Source organism: Orycteropus afer, unplaced genomic scaffold (genome assembly GCF_000298275.1).
Source record: "Orycteropus afer afer isolate SDZICR_OR568_19922 unplaced genomic scaffold, OryAfe1.0 scaffold00485, whole genome shotgun sequence".
In the NCBI taxonomy this organism is placed as follows: Eukaryota; Metazoa; Chordata; class Mammalia; order Tubulidentata; family Orycteropodidae; genus Orycteropus; species Orycteropus afer.
This window is the reverse complement of record NW_006922072.1, coordinates 1,686,893-1,694,783: the sequence shown is the minus strand read 5'-3', so window position 1 is coordinate 1,694,783 and position 7,891 is coordinate 1,686,893.

Sequence of the window (7,891 nt, the reverse complement as noted above, 5' to 3'; positions counted from 1 at the left end):
CACTCTATCCAGGATCTCCAGATTTGATCCTTTCCTGAGTGGTTGGCATTGACATTGGTAGCCGGGCACCATCTAGTTCTTCTGGTCTTGAGGGCCATCGTGTCCTATGGCTGATTGCTTCTAAATGTGCTTTTTTAAATTTTTTTTATTTTTTGCATTCATCTTTGCTTCTGGTGCTGGGCTTTACATTTAGGTCTTTCATCCATTGTTTTGGTTGTCTAGTGCTGCTTTAACAGACATAACACAAGTAGATGACTTTAACAGTGATTTATTCTCTTATAGTGTAGGAGGCTAGAAGTCCACATTCAAAGTGCTACCTCTATGGGCTGGGTGAAAGCCCCTCACCCTTGAGCTTCAGCTCTGCCTCTTGCTCCCAGACCACTGAAGTTGAAGGTGTCTCTTAAGTCAAGCAGCTTGTGGCTGCTGAGGCTGACAAATTCAAGATCAATAAATAAACTGGCATAGTCCCAAGATCATCAAGAAATGTGGCACACTGCTAGTTCAAGTCCAGAAAACAACAGTATCAAGATTGGCAGACCATGTGGTAGGCCACTGAGATGAAGACTTGGCCAAATGCAGGATCCAGATGTGCCAAAAAGCTTAGGACCTTTCTCAAAGTGTCTTCTTATATACTGGAAGCAGACCATATCCATGCTGCTCACAGTAGATTCCACCATGAAGTTGATTACCAGTCTCATCCCGGGGAATAACTACATCCAGCCTAGCCACTCAAAACCAGGCCCAGCCAAGTTGACACATACCCTTAACTACCATAATTCCACCCCTTGTCAACTTGACACATATACATATCTCCTTCATTGGATGGCCTGAGTTTCCTAGTCCATCTGAGTGGTGACTTCACCCCCTTGGCTTGGAAGGCCCCATTCTTCTGCCCCTTGGGCATGGCAGCCCTACCCTCTCACTTTTGGGCAGTGGCTATGGCCCCATCCCACTGGCCCTCATGAACAGCAGCCTCACACTCTAGAACCAAGTTGGTGATGACCTGACTCTTTGAAACCTAGGAGGCTGTGGTGACACCACCCCCAGAGGACATAGTCCTACCCTTCGTGGCTGAGGCAGCATTGCTACCTGTTTCCTTGTTCTCTCAGCTTCTACCAACTGATGCCTGAAGGCAACCTACTCTGCCAGGAAGCCACCTGCCCCAAAGCATCCAGCTTTCTCCTCTGTGAGCTGGTAAGCCATCTCATGCCTGTCTCTCAGATCTGCTGCTGCCATCTCTCTGTTGGTCATCTCAGCACAGGGATTTTGGGTCCAAGGATGAACTCCACTCCTGTTTCCACATTTAAATATCTGTCAGAGCAGCACCCCACTCTCAGTACCAAATTCTGTTTTTGTTATCTAGTGCCACTATAACAGACATACCACAAGTGGATGACTTTAACGAAAAGAGATTTAGTCTCATGAAGTTTAGGAGGCTAGAAGTCCAACTTCAAAGTGCCAGCTCTAGGGGTCAGCTTCAGCTCTGCCTCTTGTTCCCAGCCCATTGAAACTGGAGGCATCTCATAACTCAAACAGCTGCTGGCTTCTGTCTCTGACAAACCCAAGGTCGACAAGTGAAATGGCACAGTCTCAAAATTATCAAGCAACTTGGAAGGCCACTAGTTCAAGTCCAGAAACATTCTGAAGATAAGCAAACAACATGGCTGGCCACTGAGATGAAGACTTGGCCATATTCAGGATCCAGATGTGCCAAAAAGCTCAAGACCCTTCCACAGTGTCTTCTTATATACTGGAAGCAGACCACATCCCTAAAGCAACTACTCAGCTGCTCACAGTAGTTCCACCATGGAGTTGATTTACCAGTCTCAACATGGGGAATAACTGTATCCAGCTGTACAACCACTCAAAACCAGGCTCAGCCAAGTTGACACGTAATCTTAACTACTACATCCATCTTGAATTATTTTTTGTGTGCAGTGAGAGAGATGGATCCTGTTTCATTTTGTTGCAAATTGTTTTTGGTTCCATCGAGTCAGTTCTGACTCACAGCAACCCTATGTAACAAAACACTGCCAGTCCTGTGCCATCCTCACAGTGGTTGCTACACTTCAACCCACAGTTGCAGCCACTATGACAATTCATCTCATTGAAGGTCTTCCTCTTTCACTGACCATCCACTTCACCAAGCATGATATCCTTCTCTAGGGACTGGTCTGTCCTGAAAACATGACCAAAATGTGAGAGATGAAGTCTTGTTGTTCTTCAGGCAGTCCATAGAATATTCAACATCCTTTGCCAATATCATAATTCAAAGGCATAATTTCTTCTTCAGTCTTCCATATTCATTGTTCACCTTTTGCATACATACAAGGCAGCCAATAGTACTCAATATGGGTCAGATACACTTTAAGTCTTCAAAGTGACAACTTTAAAGAAGTCTTTTCATGAGATTTAACCAATGCAATACATCATTTTATTCCATGACTGCCGACACGTGGGTGTTGATTGTGTAAAAAGAAATCCTGGACAACTTCAATTTTTTCCCCATTGATCATGATGTTGCTTATTGGTCCAGTTGTGAGGATTTTTGTTTTATTTATGTTGACATATAATCCATACTGGAGGCTGCAGTCTTTGATTTTCATCAGTAAATGCTTCAAGTCATCATCTTCACTTTCAGCAACCTGCATATCTCAGGTTGTTATTGAGTCTTCCTTTATACCTGATGCCATGTTTTTCTTTGAATAGTTCAGCTTTCAGTGAACAGATACCTAGTTTTGCCAGTACCATTTGTTAAAGAATTATATCTTCCCCATTTAATGAGTTTGGGCCATTTTTCAAAAATCACCTTTTCATAAGTGGATGGATTTGCTTTTGCGTTCTCAATTCTGTTCCATTGGTGTATGTGTCTGTCATTGTACCAGTACCAGGCTTTTATGACTACTATAATTTTTTACTTTAGAGAGTGTAAGCACTCCTACTTTGTTCTTCTTTACTAGTGTTTTGCTTCTCTGAGGTCTTTCCTTTCCATATAAAGTTATTCTATTTATTTTATGAATGATGATGGAATCTGGATCAGGATTGCAATATCTCTGTAGATCACTTTGGGTAGTATTGCCTTTGTCACAATGTTAAGTTTTCTTATCTATGAGCATAGTATATTCTTAGATTTATGTAGCTCTCTTTTGGTTTCTTGGAATAGTGTTTTGTAGTTTTCTTTCTATAGGTCTGTTGTATTTCCAGGTAGATTTATTTCTAAGTATTTCTTCTTTTGGGTGGTATTATAAATAGTATTGTTTTCTTGATTTCTTTTTTAGAGTTCTTTTTGTTAATGTAGAGAAATCTGACTGATTTTTGTATATTCACCTTGAATCTTGCCACTTTGCTGAATCCTTCTATTAGCACTTGTACTTTTGTTGAGTCTTTGGAATTTTCTATGTATAGGATCATATCATCTGCAAATAGAGATAGCTTTATTATTTATTTATTTATTTACCAATTTTGAAGCTTTATTTCCTTTTCTTAGCTTATTGCTCTGGCTTTGATTTCCAGTATACTTGAATAGGAGTGGGGATAAAGGGCATCCTTGTCTGGTTCCCATTCACAAGAGCAATGTTTTCAGTCTCCCTCCATTAAGAATAATGTTGGCTTTTGGATTTATCTATATGCCCTTAGTTATTTTGATGAATTTGTCTTCTTTTCCGATTTTTCTGAGAATTTTTATGAAGAATAAGTGTTGGATCTTGTCAAATATGTTTTCTGCATTGATTGATATGACCATGTAATTCTTTTCCTTTGTTTCTAATGCAGTGTATTACAAAGATTTTTTTTTCCTTGAGTATCTGATAGCAATCCCATTTGAGCATGATGTATTATATATTTAACATATTGTTGGATTCTATTGGCTAGAATTTTGTTGAGAATTTTTGCATCAATATTCACGAGGAATACTGGTGTATAATTTTCTTTTTTTTAGTGGTGTCTTTGCTAGTTTTGGTGTTAGGATTATGGTTGCTTCATAAAATGAGCTTGGGAGTATTCTATCCTTTTCTGTGTTCTGGAATAGTTTGAGTAGATTTGGTGTCAGCTCCACTCTGAATGTTTGGTAGAATTTGCCAGTGAAGCTGTCTGGGCCAGGATTTTTTTTTTTACCTGTTCAATTTCTTCTTTTGTGATATATCTGTGTAAAATTTCTACCTCCAATTAGTTTGGGTAGGTAGTGTGTTTCTAGAAATTTGGCCATTTCTTTTATGTTTTTAAATTTTCTGGAGTACAGTTCTTCATACTATTCTGTTACTATCTTTTCATTTCAGTTGGTTCTCTTGTGACATTGCCATTTTTATTTCTTATTCATATTATTTGCATCTTCTCTTTATTTTCCTTTGTTAAATTTGCCAGTAGTTTGTCAGTTTTATTAATCCTTTAATAGAACCAACTTTTAGTATTATTGACGCTTTCCACTGTTTTTCTGTTTCATTTATTTCTGCTGAAATCTTCATTATTTCCTTTCTTCTACAGACTGTAGGCTTTTTTTTTTTTTCTGTTATTTTTCTAACAGTTGCACATATTGGGTTAAGGCATTGATTTTAGTCCTTCTTTTCTGATGTGTGTATTTATTGCTAAAAAGTGTCCTCTGAGCACTGCTTTTACTGTGTCTGAAAGATTTTGATATGTTATGTTTTCATTCTTATTTGATTCAAGGACTTTTTTAGTTCATGTTTTCTTTGTTCCATTACCCAGTAGTTTTTAAGCAGTGTGCTGTTCAGCTTTCATGTATTTGATTTAGTCCCATGATCTTTCTTTTGTTGATTTCTAATCTCATAGCATTGCAATCTGAGAATATGCTTTGTATTATTTAAATTTAAAAAAATTTATTGAGGCTTACTTTTTGGTTTAATATATAGTCTCTTCTGGAGAGTGTTCTATGTGTGCTGGAAAAGAAAGTATATTATGCAGTTTTCGAGGGGACTGTTCTGTATATATCTATGGTTCTAGTTGGTTGATTGTGTTGTTTAGATCTTCTGTATTTTTGTTGAGTTTCTTTTTAGTTCTGTCCTCCATCAAGAGTAGCATATTAAAGTCTCCTATTACTGTTTTGGAGTTGCATCTTTCTCTTTTTAATTCTGTTAAAGTTTGAATTATGTATTTTGGGGTGCTTTTATTGGGTGTGAAAGTATTTATTATGGTTATGTCCTTGTTAGATTGAACCTTTAATAATTATATACTGTCCTTCTTTGTCTCTTTTGCCTATTGTATCAGAAATTTATATTGTCACTCCTGTTCTTTTTTGGTTGCCATGTGCTTGATATATATTTCTCCATCCTTTGATTTTCAACTTATTTTTGTCTTTGTCTGAGGTGTGTCTCTTGATTAGTCATGTTTTCTTATCCATTCTTCTAATCTCTATCTCTTGACTGGTGAATTTAATCCATTTACATTCAGTGTAGGTATAGATAAGTATCAATTTACTTCTGTTATTTTGCTATGTTTTCTTTTCCTTTTTTTGTTTTATTGGTGCTGATGATTCCTTTGTTCCAGGTGTTTTTCTGTGCTGATTTCATTTTGTTTATGGATTTTCTTAACATTACTTTTGTTGCTGTTGTTTTAGTGTTTGCTGAATCTTTTTGTTTTCTTCTTTTTAATTTTACTGAAGAAGTTTATTAATTTTCTTTGATGTTATCTTGTAATTTATTATTATCTTCTCAAGTTTGAAACAGTCTATTCTATGTTGATATCTTCTTGACTTCCTCTTCATTTGGACATTCTGTAACTACACCATTTTTTCCCTTCTTTTTGCTCTGAAGTGGTCATTGTTTACAAATTGACATCTCTTGTTCCCTATGTTCATTGTTGTGGGTTTACTTTTGATACTTTTATGAGTAGATGTTGTCATGTGTCTTAATCTCAGTTCTTGTCTCCATAGTTGGTTCTTTGTCTGAAGGAGTACCTTAACATTTCTTGTAAGCTTGGTCTAGTTTTTACAAATTTCCTTAATTTTTGTTCATTTGGAAATGTCTTAATTTTGCCATTGTATTTCAGGGATAGTTTTGCTGGATTTATAATTCTTGGTTGGGATTTTTTTTTTTACTGTCAATGTTTTCTGTATGTCATTGCATTGCCCTCTTGACTGTGTGGTTTCTGCAGAAAAATCAGAGATATCTTATTAATTTTCCTTTGTAGGTGAGTTTTCATTTTTCCTGAAGTTTTTTTTACAGGATTCTTTCTTTGTCTTTTGTTTTGGAGAGTGATTATGTGTTGGAGTTTCTTTTGGGGCTTATCCTATATGGGGTTTGTTGAGCTTTCTTGAATGCATATCTTCTCATCTCTCATATAAGGAAGTTTCTTCCAACAAATCTTCACCAATTTCCTTGGTGCATTTTTTTTTTTTTTTAAATAAAAAGCTCTTCTCATTCTGTAATTCTGGTTACATATTATTCCTCTTGATAGTGTCCCATGTGATTCTTAGACTTTCTTCATTTTTTTTTCTTTTTTTTTTTTTCTGAGTGTTTCCCTAACAAGTTAGTATTAAGATGTTTCTCTTTGATTTCACTAATTCTTTCTTCCATTGGTGCAGTTCTACTTGTTTGCCTTTCTGATGTGTTATCTGTTTCTGAAATTTTAGTATTAATCTAGATTTCTATTTGCTGTTTTTGTATGATTTCTAATTTCCCATTTATTTTGGCAATTTTTTCTTGTATCATTTTACTGAATTCTTCTAGAGTTTTGTTCTATGTTTTCCTTGGCTTTGTCTTTGGTTTCTTGGTGGTGTTTTGTTTTACTTGATCTTTTTCCTAATCTGCTGATAGGACCACAGTATAAATTTTTTGAATTCTTTATCAGGTACTTCCAATAGCATTTCTTCTGCTGGATGATTTTCTGGTCCAGTATTTTGGTCACTTGTTTGAGCCCTCTTATCCTGCTTTTTTGTGATTTGTCTGCTGTCTCTGAGATATTGTGGTGTTACTGTATTTATGCTTTGATTAGCATAATTGTTGGCTTTTTTTAATTCTGATTTTTGGTGGTGTTTTCTTTTAATATGTCTGTTAATGGGGTGGGTGTACCACTCTAATTGCTAGTTTGGCAGTACTGAAATGCTCACCATCTGTTTCTGGGTGACTCTTATACCGGCTGGGAGTGTGAGTGTGAGTGTATAATTGCTGGATTTGTAGGGCAGTTATAGGCAGGTTAGGTTAGTTTGGTCACCATCTATCCACTAGTAGACCAACTATTGCTGGAGTGGGTGGTGGCACTCACCAGTGAGTAAGGTGGAAGGTGTGCCAGGTATGGATGGGTAGGGTTGCTGGCTCCCAACTGATGTGAAAAGTAAAAGGGGAGGGGGTGGGCGAAGAATAAAAGTAAAAGAGAAAAACAAGCTGTATATGAGGGAGGAAGTAAGAGGAAAGGGGAAAAAACAGCACAGTACTGGTACAAGTGCTAGCTGCCAAACATGGCTGTAGTAGGAATGCAGGAATGCTGCAGAGTGCACAATTCTGACTATGGAGGTTTGAGGTCAGGAACTGATGACCACAGATGTGGTGAGAAGTAGGGCACCTGCTCCATAGGTCCAAACATAAAAAAGAAAGAAAGGAAAAGGGGGTGAAAAAGAAGAAAAAAAGAGGGAAAATGAGTATAGAAAAAAAGGAAGAGAGAAAAACTATGAAAAAATGGCACAGTATTGGCACAAGCACTAGCCGCCAAACACAGCTGTACTGTCAATACAGTACTTGCTCTGTGGGAGTGTACTGATTACAGAGGGTTAGGATGGGTGTTGTTGACCATGGAAATGGAGGCGGGGCACCTGCACCACAGACCAAAACAAAAACGTGGGGATATGTGAGAAGAAGGAGAAGGAGAAGAAGACAAGGGAGCAAGAGGGGAGAACTATGAAGAAAGAAAACAGGCACAGTCCTAGCACAAGTGCTAGCCACCA